The sequence below is a fragment of the Nicotiana tomentosiformis genome, chromosome 6, assembly GCF_000390325.3.
Source record: "Nicotiana tomentosiformis chromosome 6, ASM39032v3, whole genome shotgun sequence".
Taxonomy (NCBI): domain Eukaryota; kingdom Viridiplantae; phylum Streptophyta; class Magnoliopsida; order Solanales; family Solanaceae; genus Nicotiana; species Nicotiana tomentosiformis.
Window position 1 is genome coordinate 106901816 of NC_090817.1, and position 15585 is coordinate 106917400.

Genomic DNA, 15585 nt, shown 5'->3' on the forward strand with positions numbered 1-15585 from the left:
CAGGGTGGAAGAAAACAAGGCTCGAAGGCTGGACTTTCCTAAAGAAGACCCCGATAACTCGAGTGAGTCTGAAGGTGAGGAAGATGCCGAGGATACGGCCTCTGAGGAGGATCAAGTCATTTAGGACCTTAGGTAGTTGTTGCCTCCGAGGCTGTTTTAGGTTTTTTGCAAAGAACTTCTGAGTTTCCATTGTACAAGATTTGCATATATATAAAACTTTCTTTCTTTGCAGCAACATAGCCTTTTAAGCTAAATAATTTGAACTTTGAATTATTGTTACCTTCGGGCTTTGTGGGTAGTCCCTTTCGTTTATTGGGTACAAATTGAGGTAGCCTTCAGGCGTAAATGGTCGAATGAATGTTTGTTTGAACTCGAAATAATGAGTAGCCCTTAGGCTTAGTAGTCAAGTGAGTGATTGCTCGCACTCGAAGTAATGTAGCCCGTAGGCTTTATGATTAAGTGAGTGCTTGCTCGAACTCGAAGTAGGAGTAGCCCTTAGGCTTAATAGTCGAGTGAGTGCTTGCTCGAACTCGAATTAGGAGTAGCCCTTGGGCTTAATAGTCGAGTGAGTGCTTGCTCGAACTCGGAGTAGGGGTAGCCCTTAGGCTTAATAGTCGAGTGAGTGATTGCTCGAACTCAAAGTAATGTAGCCCGTAGGCTTTATGGTCGAGTGAGTGCTTGATCGAACTCGAAGCATTGTAGCCCGTAGGCTTAGTAGTCGAGTGAGTGATTGCTCAAACTTGAAGTAATGTAGCCCGTAGACTTTATGGTTGAGTGAGTGCTTGCTTGAACTCGAAGTAGGAGGAGCCCTTAGGCTTAATAATCGAGTGATTGCTCGGACTCGAAGTAATGTAGCCCGTAGGCTTTATGGTCGAGTGAGTGCTTGCTCGAACTCGAAGTAGGAGTAGCCCTTAGGCTTAATAGTCGAGTGAATGATTGCTCTAACTCGAAGTAATATAGCCCGTAGGCTTTATGGTCGAGTGAGCGCTTGCTCGAACTCAAAGAATTGTAGCCCGTAGGCTTAGTAGTCGAGTGAGTGATTGCTCAAACTCGAAGTAATGTAGCCCGTAGGTTTTATGGTCGAGTGAGTGCTTACTCAAACTCGAAGCATTGTAGCATGTATGCTTAGTAGTCGAGCAAGTAATTGTTCGAACTCGAAGTAATGTAGTCTGTAGGCTTTATAGTCGAGTGAGTGCTTTCTCGAACTCGAAGTAATGTAGCCCGTAGGCTTAGTAGTCGAGTGAGTGATTGCTCGAACTCGAAATAATGTTGCACGTAGGCTTTATGGTCGAGTGAGTGCTTGTTCGAACTCAAAGTAGGAGTAGCTCTTAGGCTTAGTAGTCGAGTGAGTGATTGCTCGAACTCGAAGTAATGTAGCCCGTAGGCTTTAAGGTCGAGTGAGTGCTTGCTCGAACTCGAAGCATCGTAGCCTGTAGGCTTAGTAGTCGAGTGAGTGATTGCTCGAACTCGAAGTAATGTAGCCCGTAAGCTTATGTGGGGCTTGATCTCGTTGATTTTTTGGTTGGCAATCCCCGATTTATGAGGTGATGGTCGGCCCTTAAGTGTGTTTGCGATAGATCACAAAATAGAGGATGGATTCTGAAATATAAGATATCGGCAAAGAAGAAATTTCTCTTTATGTCATTATACATGTGTTTATGTTTTGTACCAGGGGTCGAGCAAACTATACGAGCATGGTTCGTTTTGACCATTTGGCTCTTACAATTGTTCCTATCGAAACCCTGTTATTGTGAAGTAATTTCCTTGCCTTGAACTTAATAATCGAACTTGATATATTTGAGGGTAATGTCCCCCAGTATTCGAGGTTGATTGTAAAGAGGCCTCGGATACTGTTGAATTGTTCTAAGTTAGCACGATCAATGGTTGCCTCATTAAAAACCTTGCCGAAAAACCCATTTGGGACAAAACCGGTCTAAGAGAAAAAGAGTGCAACACGTGTTTTCAGGCCTAAAGGCTCCGAGTTGAGTGATCCATCCCTGTTTCTGATCAAACGCCTGCAAGAGTTAATTTCAAAATATAAATGAACATAGGAGGGTCGTACCTTAACAGTAGTATCATTTTAGGTGCGACACGTTCCAATTGCTTGGTAGTTGTTTGCCGTTTATTACACCGAGCTTGTAGGTTCCTTTTCTGATTATTTCGAGAACCTGATACGGTCCTTACCAGTTCGGACCCAGTTTTCCTTCAATTGAATTTCGGGTGTTGAGGGTGACTTTCCTTAGCACTAAATCCCCGATTTTAAAATATCGAAGATTGGTTCTTCGATCATAATACCTTTCAATCCGCTGTTTTTGGGCGGCTAATCGGACGAGAGATGTTTCTCATTTTTTGTCCAATAATTCTAGGTTCGTCTTCATCGTCTCGCTATTTGATTCATTTGTTGCATATCGAAGACTGATGCTGGGTTCTTTGACCTCAACCGGGATAAGAGCTTCGGCGCCATAAACTAACGAGAATGGTGTCGCTGCGGTACTTGATTTTGATATTTTGTGGTATGCCCATAGGACATCGGGTATTATTTCTCTCCATTTTCCTTTAGCGTTGGTTAATCTTTTCTTAAGATTTCGGATGATGGTTTTGTTGGTCGATTCGGCTTGTCCATTCCCGCTGGGATGATAAGGTGTCGATAGGATCCTTTTGTTACTTTGCTTCCGATGAATTGTTTTCCATTATCACATGCAATCTCGGATGGCATCCCGAACCGACATATGATGTGGTCCCAAATGAAGTCTATCACCTCCTTTTCTCTGACTTTCTCAAAAGCATGTGCTTCAACCCATTTAGACAAATAATCAGTCATAAACAAAAAGAACTGAGCCTTACCTGGGGCCGATGGGAGGAGGCCGACGATGTCCATTCCCCATTTCATGAAAGGCCAAGGAGATAGGACCGAGTGGAGAAGTTCCCCAGGTTGATGAATCATGGGTGCATGTCTTTGGCATTTGTCGCATTTTTAAACGAACTCCCTGGCATCTTTGTCCATATCGATCCAATAATATCCTGCTCTGATTATTTTGTGGACTAATGAATCGGCACCGGAATGATTCCCACAAGTGCCCTTGTGAATCTCACGTAAGATGTAGTCAGTATCTCCCGGTTCCAAACATATTGCTAGTGGACCATCGAACATCCTTCTGAACAGCGTTACATTATTGGATAAGGTGAACCGTGCAGCTTTTGTGCGTAGAGCTCTCGATTCCTTTGGATCCGATGGAAGTTTCCCGTTCTTGAAGTATTCAATATACTTGTTTCTCCAATCCCAGGTTAGACTCGTGGCGTTTATCTCGGCATGACCTTCTTCGATTACCGATTTCATGAGTTGTACGACAGTCCCCGAGTTGAGTTCGTCATCGTCGACCAAAGAACCTAAGTTCGCAAGAGCGTTGGCCTAACTGTTCTGTTCTCGAAGCACATGCTGCAAAGTCTATTCCTTAAATCGATGTAGAGTCACTTGTAATTTATCCAAGTACCTCTGCATTCGATCTTCTCGGACTTCGAAAGTCCTGTTGACTTGATTTACCACGAGGAAGGAATCATATTTAGCCTCCACGACCTTGGCTCCCAAGCTTTTAGCTAGTTCGAGACCTGCAATCACGGCCTCATACTCGGCCTCATTATTAGTCAATTTTGTAGTTTTAATAGACTGTCTAACTACATTATCTATGGGCAATTTTAGTACGATGCCCAGTCCGGACCCCTTTGCGTTCGAGGCTCCGTCCGTAAAGAGGGTCCAGATTCCCGAAGAGATATCCGATTTTATCAAAAATTCCTTTTCAATTTTGGGTACCAAGGCCGGCGTAAAGTCAGCCACGAAGTCCGCTAAGATCTGAGATTTGATAGCGGTTCGAGGTCGATACTCGATGTCATACCCGCCGATCTCTATGGCCCATTTGGCCAATCGACCTAAAAGCTCAGGCTTGTGTAAAATATTTTGTAGAGGATAAGTTGTCACAACATGTATCGGATGGCACTGGAAATATGGTTTTAGTTTCCTAGAGGCACTTATTAAAGCAAGCGCTAATTTTTTTAAGTTTGGATATCTAGTTTCGGCCTCACCTAAAGTTCGACTGATATAATAAATAGGGAATTGCGTACCTCGTTCTTCTCGAACTAGGACTCCACTTACCGCTATCTCCGAAACAGCTAGATACAGGTAGAGCTGTTCGTCTGCATTCGGGGTATGAAGCAATGGAGGGCTCAATAAATACCGTTTTAGCTCTTCCAAAGCCTGCTGACATTCCGGAGTCCATGCAAAATTGCTTTTCTTTTTAAGAAGAGAGAAAAATCGGTGGCTCCTATCCGAGGATCTCGAAATGAATCATCCCAGGGCGGCTATCCGCCCGGTTAGCCTTTGCACGACCTTTACATTATCTACCACTGTGATGTCCTCGATTGCTTTAATTTTATCGGGGTTAATCTCGATTCCTCGATTGGATACCATGAAGCCAAGAAACTTGCCCGAGCCAACCCCGAAAGCACATTTTTCGGGATTGAGCGTCATATTGTACTCCCTTAGTATGTCGAAAATTTCCTGCAAATGCTTTAAATGGTCCTCCGCTCACAGTGATTTAACTAATATATCATCAATATAAACCTCCATTATTTTTCCTATTTGTTTTTTGAACATTCTGTTTACTAGGCGTTGATAGGTTACACTAGCGTTTTAGGCCGAATAGCATTACGTTATAATAGTAAGTCCCATACTTAGTGATAAACGAGGTCTTTTCCTGATCCTTCGGGTTCATCTGTATTTGGTTATACCCGGAATAGGCATCGAGAAAGATGAGATTCTTGTGGCTAGCTGTGGCATCGATCATACGATCGATATTAGGCAAAGGAAAAGAATTCTTAGGGCATGCTTTATTCAGGTCTTTATAATCTATACACATTCTAAGCTTGTTCCCCTTTTTAGGGACTACCACCACATTTGCCAGCCATTCGGGGTACTTTACTTCCCGAATGGACCCTATTTTAAGAAGTTTGGTTGCCTCATCTTTGATGAAGGCATGTTTGACCTCGTACTAGGGCCTTCTTTTTTGTTTTACCGGGTGGAACCTTGGGTCCAAGCTTAGCTTATGAGTGGTGATTCCCGGTGGGATCCCTATCATGTCAAGATGGGACCAAGCGAAACAGTCTATGTTAGTTATAAGAAATTGAATAAGCTTTTTCCTGAGCTCGGGACCTAACCTCGTGCCCAGGTATACCTTTCGTTAGGGCAGATATTCGATTAGTATGACTTGCTCCAGTTCTTCGACCATAGATTGAGTAGCGTCGGAATTATCGAGGACCACGAAGGATCGAGGGATCCTATGTTCATCATCTTCGTCAGTCTTCCGATTCTCTAATTGGGTCGGAGCTGATGTTTGTGATTGCTATTTGGTATTTCGTTCTTCCTTCGAACCCGATCCTTTCGCCGATGATAGTGAAGATATCAGAGTTGCTTCTTCGATGGCAAACATTTTTCTTGCGGTCGGTTGTTCTCTGTAAACTATTTTGACTCCCTCCGATGTTGGGAATTTCAGAACCTGGTGGAGGGTCGAAGGTACAACTCTCATATTGTGGATCCACGGCCTTCCAACAAGGGCGTTGTACCTCATATCGTCTTCAATTACGTGAAACTTCATTTATTGGATGGTTCCGGCCACGTTTATTGGCAGAATTATCTCGCCTTTAGTAGTTTCACATGCCATATTGAATCCGTTTAGAACTAGGGTTACGGGTACGACCTGGTCCTGCAGGCCGAGTTGCTCTACGACCTTCAATCTAATAATGTTGGCCGAGCTACCTAGATCAATTAACACACGTTTAACTTTAGTTTTATTCATAAGTACAGATATTACCAGCGCATCGTTGTGAGGTTGCATGACTCCTTCTGCATCTTCATCATTAAAGGACAGGGTTCCTATGGGTGCGTAATCTTGAGCTCGATATCGTTTTTCTCTTATTACCGATATCTTAGTGCGTTTAAGCACCGGCCCCTGAGGGGTATCGATACCACCGATGATCATATGGATGATGTGTTGTAGCTCTTCTTGTTCGTTCCGTCTATTGAAATCCCTGTTTTTGAAATGATTTTTGGCCCTGTCACTTAAATATTCTTGAAGATGCCCTTTATTGAATAACCGAGCTACCCCCTCTCTTAATTGCCTGCAATCTTCCGTTCTGTGGCTATGAGTGTCATGATATTCGCACATTTGATTGGGATTCCTCTGGGCAGGATCAGTCTGCATAGGTCAAGGCCATTTAGTATCTTTGATACGTCCGATATCTGACACGATAGCGGATGCATCGGTGCTGAAGTTCTACTCCGATAATCGAGGTGCTTCCCTGGGTCCGGTATGCCTGTCGAGCCCATTCTTGTTCATCAGCCCCCGAGAACCTTGGCCTCGATCATTTCTCTTTTCACCTTGTACGGGGTTGTATGAAGGTTCGCTACCCCTATAATCTCTGTTATATGGCCGATATCGATCCTTGTTTGCCCTTGGTTCTCGGTTGATATCCCTTTTAGTATCGGATCCAGAACCCAACTAGTCGTCTTCGACTCTTATTTTGGATTGATACCGATTGTGCACATCGGCCCAAGTAATAGCTGGGTACTCGATCAAGTTATGCTTCAGCCGCCATGAAGCCATCGAGCTTCGTTCGTTTAGACCTTGAGTGAAAGCTTGAACAGCCCAATCATCTGTGACTGGTGGTAGATCCATTCGTTCCATTTGGAAACGAGATACGAATTCTCTAGCATCTCGTTATCCTTTTGTCTTACCTTGAATAGGTCCGACTTCCTGGTTTCGACCTTTATAGCCCCAGCATGTGCTTTTACGAAAGAATCTGCAAGCATAGCAAAAGAATCGATAGAGTTAGATGGTAAATTATGATACCATATCATTGCTCCCTTGGACAGGGTTTCGCCGAATTTTTTCAGTAATACAGATTCGATCTCATCGTCCTCTAGATCATTCACTTTGATGGCACATGTGTAAGAGGTGACATGTTCGTTGGGCTTGGTCGTTCTGTTATATTTAGGAATCTCGGGCATGCGAAACTTTTTTGGGATCGGTTTAGGAGCCGCGCTCATAGGGAAAGGCTTTTGTATGAATGTTTTAGAATCTAAGCCCTTCAATATCGGTGGTGCCCCGGGGATCTGATCAACCCTGGAGTTATATGCTTCCACTTTTTTATCGTTTTCCTCGATCCTCCTTTCTCCTGACTCTATTCATTTTGTCAATTCTTTGAATATCTCGGGATTAGTCCCCGATTCTTGCTCATTTGACCTTACTATAGCTGGCCTCCGTTTTGTGGGTGACTTCTTAGGGTGGACTGGGCTCGAGTCTGGTCGGTGCCTGAGTTTGGCTCTGTAACTGGGCTATTGCTACTTGTTGAGCTTGCAACATCTCGAAGATTATACGCAAGCTGATACCGTTTTCCTCAGCATATTGGGTATTTCGAGCTGCAGACCGAGTTCCACCATGAATGTTATTTTCAGGGTCGGAACGTTGGTTTGCCTCGATGGACGCATGTGAATTGACGTTTATTGGCTCTTCGACCCGAGCTCCAACGGGATCGACGAGTGGCCTTCCACGCCCGGGGGTTAAGTTGTTGTTCTTATCTTGAAGGCCAGCTTCGTTGTCGATAGGTAGGACCATTAATTGAGAATTCGTCGTTTTCAATCTGAAATCAAAGATACTTTCAAGAGCAAGCGTAAAATTGTGTGTTTTGTAGAGATTCGTACCAAACAACCACTGTTATCCTTAGCCCCACGGTGGGCGCCAAACTGTTAACCCGAAAAACGGATAGAGTTGAATTTGTACGTAGTTCTAAAGGTACGTGGTATAAATTGACATGAATCATAAAAGTAAGTAGAAATATCGAATATTGACTGTAAAGAATGAAATACAAACCAAGTTGAATGGAGAATGATTTATGGATAAGCTAGATGAATCAATGTATAAAGCGCAAAAAGATAATTTCCCAAAATGAGAGTGTCTCAATAGTATCTGAGTTATGTTGTATGAATGCCTTGATAATCTCTTTACAGAAATAATAGCATCCTTCTTATAGCGGAGTGATCCTACTTTGGATATAACAAAAAATACATAGTGGGGAACCCATGATAGATTAGCTTTTCCCTGATTCCCGCCGAGATTCTCTCCCTTAGTGCGGCTGTAACGGCTCTTGTCAACTCGATCTTGATCGGACTCGATATTGTCTTGAGCTCGATATTGACTCGGGGCCCGGTATTGACTTGGACTCGGTATTGGTCAGTCTCTGGCTCTTAAGCTCGATAACTCCACTTCACATCGTAGCTCGATATTGGCTCGAGCTCGACAATGGCTTCGAGCTCGGAATTCGATTGGTTCCTAAAACATGAGCTCGGTGACGACCTGGCTTCAGATCTCATCATGATATTACAAAGACGCTCCTCAGTCCACTATGTTTTAATCTTGACTAATCATATGAAGGTCGAAACCGGTTTGACCGTATACACATATATAAATCATGTAGTACTTTCAGAAGCACTTTTCCATAGGCCAAATTAGCAGATACAGTATGCAGAGGCGGAGCTAGGATTCGAAGTATGTGGATTATAAATTTTAAAATAAAACACTGCTTTCAGTGAGAATCGAACCCCCATCTTTTATCAGGGAACCCACATCCCTTACCGTTGAACCAAGTCCCCTTTTATTTCTGGGTTCGGCAGTAGATATTTATATAGATTTAATAAATATTTCAATACAAATACAGGGTTTCGGAAAAAACCACTGAGTTCGCCCGAACTCGCACCCATTACTGTAGCTCCGCCCCTGACAGTATGCCTGCAATTGATCTTGTCTCTAGCGAATCACTCAGAAGATGAAACGCGCAGTAGCAGCGGGATCTCCATTCTTATATTAAGTTCTTTCTCCGAGAGTTCTTTCGTTCCTTAAGAAAAAGGAAGGAGATTTTAATTCAAAAGTGATAGAAGGTATTCTTGTCATTTGCTAATTAAATCCATAAATTATTTAATACATGTATTCTTATTCCATGTACAATTCTGCATGAAATAATACTACATAGATTTTATCATCAATTCATAAAGATATTATGTATGAAGAAAAAAAAAACTAACCAAAACTAACCATATTTATATATACTAACTATATTGGATTTTATATCAAGATTAACTCTTCTTAAGAGACCAACCAATTAAACAATGTATTATATCGTAGGAAATTACACCTAATGACTTTGAAAATGGATAATCTTGATTATTTGACCTTCATTTGTCCCATAAACAAACGGTTTAAGTTCAAAAGTTAAAAGTGTTACGCATGAGGCAAGCGAGGGGAACACTTATTAAACTTGATTGCCCATGGGACAAATGGGGTCAATAAATCAAGATCACCCACTTCCAAGACCATTCTTGCAAATCATCCTATTGCAGGAAATTGTTATGCAGAGATTAACACTCTCTTCAAATACCAACCAAACGAGCCTTTACATGATATGATGTCAAAGTCAATCATGCAATTTACCTCATGCATAACTTAGGTAAAAATAAAATATGCATAACTTAAGTTACCATCATCTAGTAGACTTCGAGATTCCAACAATGAAGGATTCTATTTTGAGTCTAGCTTATTTTAATGTCTAAAATATTTCTAAAAAAAGGCGTGAAGCTACATAGAGTATTTTTCATAAATAAGTAAATGAATAAATAAATAAAAACTACAGAGAGTCTCATCTATTTTAAGAAAGAAAGATAGGCTCTGTTCCAGAATCCAGGTCTTTCAATAATTATACTACAAATATCCAAAAGGAGTCCTGACATTCTGACTCGAGAGCTTGTCTTGTTATTTTTCATTATATAAGTATAATAATAGATCCCCAATGATTAGTCTTTGAAATAAAGATGTGAGAATGAGCAGAGGAATGGGGCGTAGAGAAGCAGGATACATCAACTTGGATGGGCTCATAAAACTGTTGTCGGAACTCAAGGATGGACCCAATAGGCTCACTCTGCAATATCTCCTGTTGTGACGCCCATTAATGGACGGTGAACTGATGAGGACGGGTAGAGAAGGAGCTACCGAGCTAGGATTTCAATTTTATGTGTTCTGAATTTTAGAACATGATTTTAAGAGGTACCATGAGTTCTAAATTAAATACTATCTTTTTTAACACAAACATATTGTTTGAGTAAAAGCTGGTGGGTTCGACCGAACCCGTCCTTAGATTTCTAACTTCGCCCCATAGGGCGGGTAATAGAGAAAAAATGGCAGGCTTCTAAGTTTTTACAAAAGTAAAGTGTCAAAGTATAAAATAGAGCAGAAGTTTAGATGATATACGCATTTTTAGGCTGATAAAGGTGTAATGCAATGGACAAAACCGTGAGACCAAATAGATTAAGCGAATAATATGTGTCATGGCTTGGGTTGTGACACTTTCTCCAACTTTGTTTTCTTCTTCATCGCTCTTTCTTGTATGAGTTCTCTAAGATTTAATTTTTCTAGGAAATTTATTATTAACTTGAAAATGTTATATATATATATATATACACTAATTTTACCTTCAAATATTAAATCAACCTCTGGAATCAACTTAAAGATCAGTGGCGAATTCAGGAAATTCAATAAGGGTTTCAAATTTTGAACACACTTTGCCAGTGGGCTATGCAAGAATGTTCAAAGTCTATTTTTTAATCAATAATAACTAATATTTTACCTTATACGTAGTATAATTTTTCGGCGAAGGGTATTTAGTTGACCACCTTTGACCAACATAACTTCGCCCTTGTTAAAGATTGTATATAGTTTATCTTGCAGTCAGATCCATGCTGCATAAAAGCAACCAGGGGAGTCAGTTGACCACCCTTAGCCAACATAGCTTCACACTTGTTAAAGATCGTATATAGTTTATCTTGCAGTCAGATCCATGCTGCATAAAAGCAACCAGGGGAGTACTTCCTTTACATAGGAATATTAATTTTTATAGCCCCTCAAGATTTTAAAAATTATCTGTCACTTGACTCCATTGAATTTCGGTTCTGTAGTTTATTTTATAGTAATACCTTATTGAATTATCAAATAATTTTTAATTAATTTTTGTTTGAGGCGATATTAATCTAGAAGCTAAGATACAAAATGAGAAAATATCAAGAAGACGAGGGTAAGAACTCGCAACAACTTCCATATACATAGGTGAATAAATGCAAAGTAGCTAAACGTGGACAACCCGTCCAATTTCAGATTTTCTTTTGATAATTACAATACACAAAAACCATAGCTATTACAGATTATAATCTTGACATATGAAAATCAGACGAAATAGACTATACAGGCACGTCAGAAGGATAATCTTTTGGGTATCTTTTAATAGTATCTCTAATAAACTTCTCTTGCTCGTGCAGATTTGATGCCATTTTGTCATAAACGTCACCAAATGAGGTTTCTGTTAGGTGTTGTCCTGCTTTTTTTATCATATTTGATTTTTCTATCTGTTGTACGAAAGGGTAACATATTTATCATAATTGGGTTTTCCTTCTTGTAGAAGGAAATTATAAATTTTTCATATTTGGCTAGTCCCTTTTCTTGTAAGAAAATGTTTGGACTTCTATAAATTGAGGGTCCTTCCTTCTCATTCAGTAGCATCCACAATGTAGCCATATGTGGTTTGAGAATCTTGTTTACGGAGAGAACTTTACGGGACAAGTGTTAGTGTGTCACTTGTGTTTGCCTTTTCGTGAAGTTATTCTCTCGATATTTTGTATTCTTTTTTATTAAAGTGGATTGCTCATCTCCACCGTGAAAGTAGGTCAGTTGATCGAACCACGTTAAATGTTTGTGTCTCTTTTGATATATTTCTCTTTTATTGTTTGATTTATCGTTGTTCGAGGTTTGCTTGGCTAGCTTTCATATGACACCTGATTTTTCTGTCCTAACAGTTTCTCCACTTTCTCTGCAACTTGAATTGCTTCCAATACCTAATCAAAGCCAAAGATATCAGAAATTAGAAGAAAAAAGTCATACTAAACATTTGGCAGATTATATGAGGAAAAAAAAAAGAAGAATTTTCATAAATCACTATAGCCTAATTACTATTTGTAGCTATAGTTTGCCTAATTACCATTCGTAACTACTGTAACCAAGGCGAAATACAGAAAAATAAAATACTCTCATTAAGAGTCGAACTCAAGACCTCCGCTTACTAAGCGAGTGGTCTAACCAACTGGGCTACTTGTTTCAATTCAAAACAATTGATCTCTTGTTTCAGTAGTACAAGTGGATTTGCTATAAAATTCAAATATAGCTATGAATGATAATTTTCTGAAAATATAGCTACGTATTGAAGTATGGAATGATTAGTTATTAGTTAGTATTAGGGGTCAATTTGTAATTAACACAAAGTTAGAATATCTTATTATTAAAATAGGAAGTTAGGTTGTTTAGTTGAGTATATACAGTTTGTACATCATCATTTTTTGTTAATACAATGCAACAGTGAAAATTCCCAAACTGCTTCTCTGCTTAGCTCTTCTTATGTGTTTCCATGGCTGATTCTAACATGATAACAGAGTCATGAGAGAGCAAAATTGCAGGAGCTTCGTTTGATTACTGTCACGACCCAAATCGATGGGCCGCGACGGGCACCCGGTACCTTACTCAACCGAGTACCAACATAACATATCTTTCTTATTACATCATCATGGGTAAATGGGCCAGAAGGGGTGTCATGAGATAACCAGAGTAAACATGAGGGAATACCCGACATAGAACGATTCAACCTGATATAGAAACTCATACATGTGACATACGGGCCTATAAGGCCAACGTGATCTTTTATATACTTAAAATATAGGCCGACAAGGCCATACAAGTATCTGTATACATGACATTTATCTACAAGCCTTTAAGAGCACATAAATATCATAAAGGTCGGGACAAAGCCCTGCCATACTAATCAATACATGTCCAAATCATACTGACCAAATAACCAACTACGGAGCAAATGGAGCGCAACAACACTTTCCGCTGAGCTGATAGCCTACTTGGAGGACTCTCAACCTGTCTATTAGGACCTGCGGGCATGAAACGCAGCGTCCCCGGATAGAAAGGGACGTCAGTACAAATAATGTACCGAGTATGTAAGGAGTAAAAATCAGTAAATAAAAGACATAGAGAAACATGGATTAAAATACTCAACATGTAAGTCTGAATAGCTCTGTGAATCATTTCATATTTATAATGTCATGCATATGCGTATAAATGTCATACCATGCATAGGTATATGCGTTCAAAAATCATCAAGCCTCTGAGGGCATCCCATCATATCATCTCGGCCACTGTGGGCACATCATCAACGTATACCAGTTGATTAGGTGGTGGTGCGTATATAATGTCGTAACCTTTTCCCATAACCCATATACATATATATATATATATATATATATATATATATATATATATACGCGTATATAACACCATCTGGTCATGGGTCAATGTACATGTATAAATGAACGCAATGCATGAGAAGTACATCAATAAAATCTCTCGGAACGTCATAAGACAATTATACCTCTGATTAATATCATGAAATAAATTTTATCAACTCATGTATTTTCTGAGACCCATGAACAGATGATAGAATAATATGACACATGGAGAATCAAGAACGTAGGCACTTCTAGTATTTCTATGAATAAAGTCATTTATGAAAGTGGTGCATTTGCTCGTTTTGTTTGTATCGTATGAATCATGCCAAAAGAAAAGAAGCGATAGCCTTAATATACCTGAGTCGATTCTCTTGACAATCCCTCTAACACACGTCTTTTGCGAAAACACGTAACGGCGGATCAAAGTAGGAAAAAATCCGTATGATGTCCTTGAGAAAGATTATACCGAGCTCCCTTAGAATTGCAAATCCCGTTGCTATTGCGTAGTAATAATTCGTATGAATTCCTTTGCTGAAGATTGTTACTTGTGAATTTGATATTAGGTGAATTCTTCCTTTGCAAATCCAAGAACTCCCGTTGCTCTCTTTGTGAATTAATTGTAATATTATATGACTTTTATTGAATTTGAGAAGTCTTTTATGAATTTTGCTAAAGCACTCACGTTGCTAAGATACAATCTATTATGAATTGTTGAAGATCTCATCATTTACCCATTTTGAAGCCTTTCTCCATTTGAAACTCAAGGCAATTTTCATGTAGAAATCAAGTTAATGTTGAAAGCAATTTATGTTTGCCATGGCAGATCCGTATAATCTCATTCCTAAAATGAATGAAGAAATTTGAAAGGTTCCTTATTATAGTGGTGTGGGCTCCACTTGATAAGGGATACTTGGCCAAAGACTTTTCCAAATTTTGCCACCTTTTATGTGAACTTAAGAGTTACCATTTCTGTAAGGCAAGGCTGCCAATGTTCCTTAAACTTTATCCAAAGTCTTAGAGTTTCAAATGAATTCTTTAAAATTGTTGGTTGGTAGGCCCCACTTATAACTTTAATGCTTAGCAAGCCTTCTTATCCCAAAGTGTGACACCAACGTAGCATACATATTAGTCATTTCATCACTTTAATTGTTATGGTCCCACGTGGACAAGACAATTCTTACAAGTATCTATTTAAATTAATAATTAAACCAATTATCTCAAATTACTTAAAATACTATTTACTTTTAACACACTTTATACACCCTACTATCATGGTCATGTGGTACCTTATATGATACTAGTCCATAAATATGAGGTATTGTAGCTTGGACCGTATTTTATCTCAAAATGTCAAACTTCGACGAAATTCATTTTCTTCGATTTTCTTACTCTCTCACCTTCATGAATTTGCGTATCACTTGTTTGAAATAGCATAATGCTTATAATCTCAAAATAATCTCATTTCTGAACTTACGTCGATTAACTTACGACGAAACTTTAACATACGAAAATGCGGGATATAACATCTCATTTCTAAGCTTATCTCAATTTACTTATGGCGTACTTTCACGTACGAAAATATGGGATGTAACATCATTCTCCCCTTTGGAACAATCATCCTTGAATGTTGACTAATGCACTTATCATTTCCATAACCTATGTCTTCCGAATGCTTTAGTACTCTTCTTTCTATCTAGGAAACTGTTCTGTGAATAAATCCAAAGGCTAGGATATTCCCTTATTTAGGCCTTTTTCTCACACCACGACTTGTGGTCGGAATCCTTCCAATCTCGTAACTGTTGCTACCTTCTATCATGTAGCCTGTACGACTTTGACCTTGTAAGTGCGCCTATGCGACTTTTCTCTCCTTTTTCCCTCCAGCTTTTAGCCAATCTTTAGGCCTTACTTTGTAAACATATACAAAGCTTGATAAGATGTCCCTCTGGCATCTATAGGTATACTGAAGTTCTTTGCTCGGTACTTTGTCGAACTTACGAATATTGCTATATCTTATTTCATAGACCCGGTTATCCATTCTTATGACTTTACTGCATCTAGGTAGGTCATATTATACCATAACTCTTACTTCGATTTATCGTTACTGAGGTCTGCTACCAAACTCCAGGTTACTCTTCTGCTTCTTATCATATATGTAT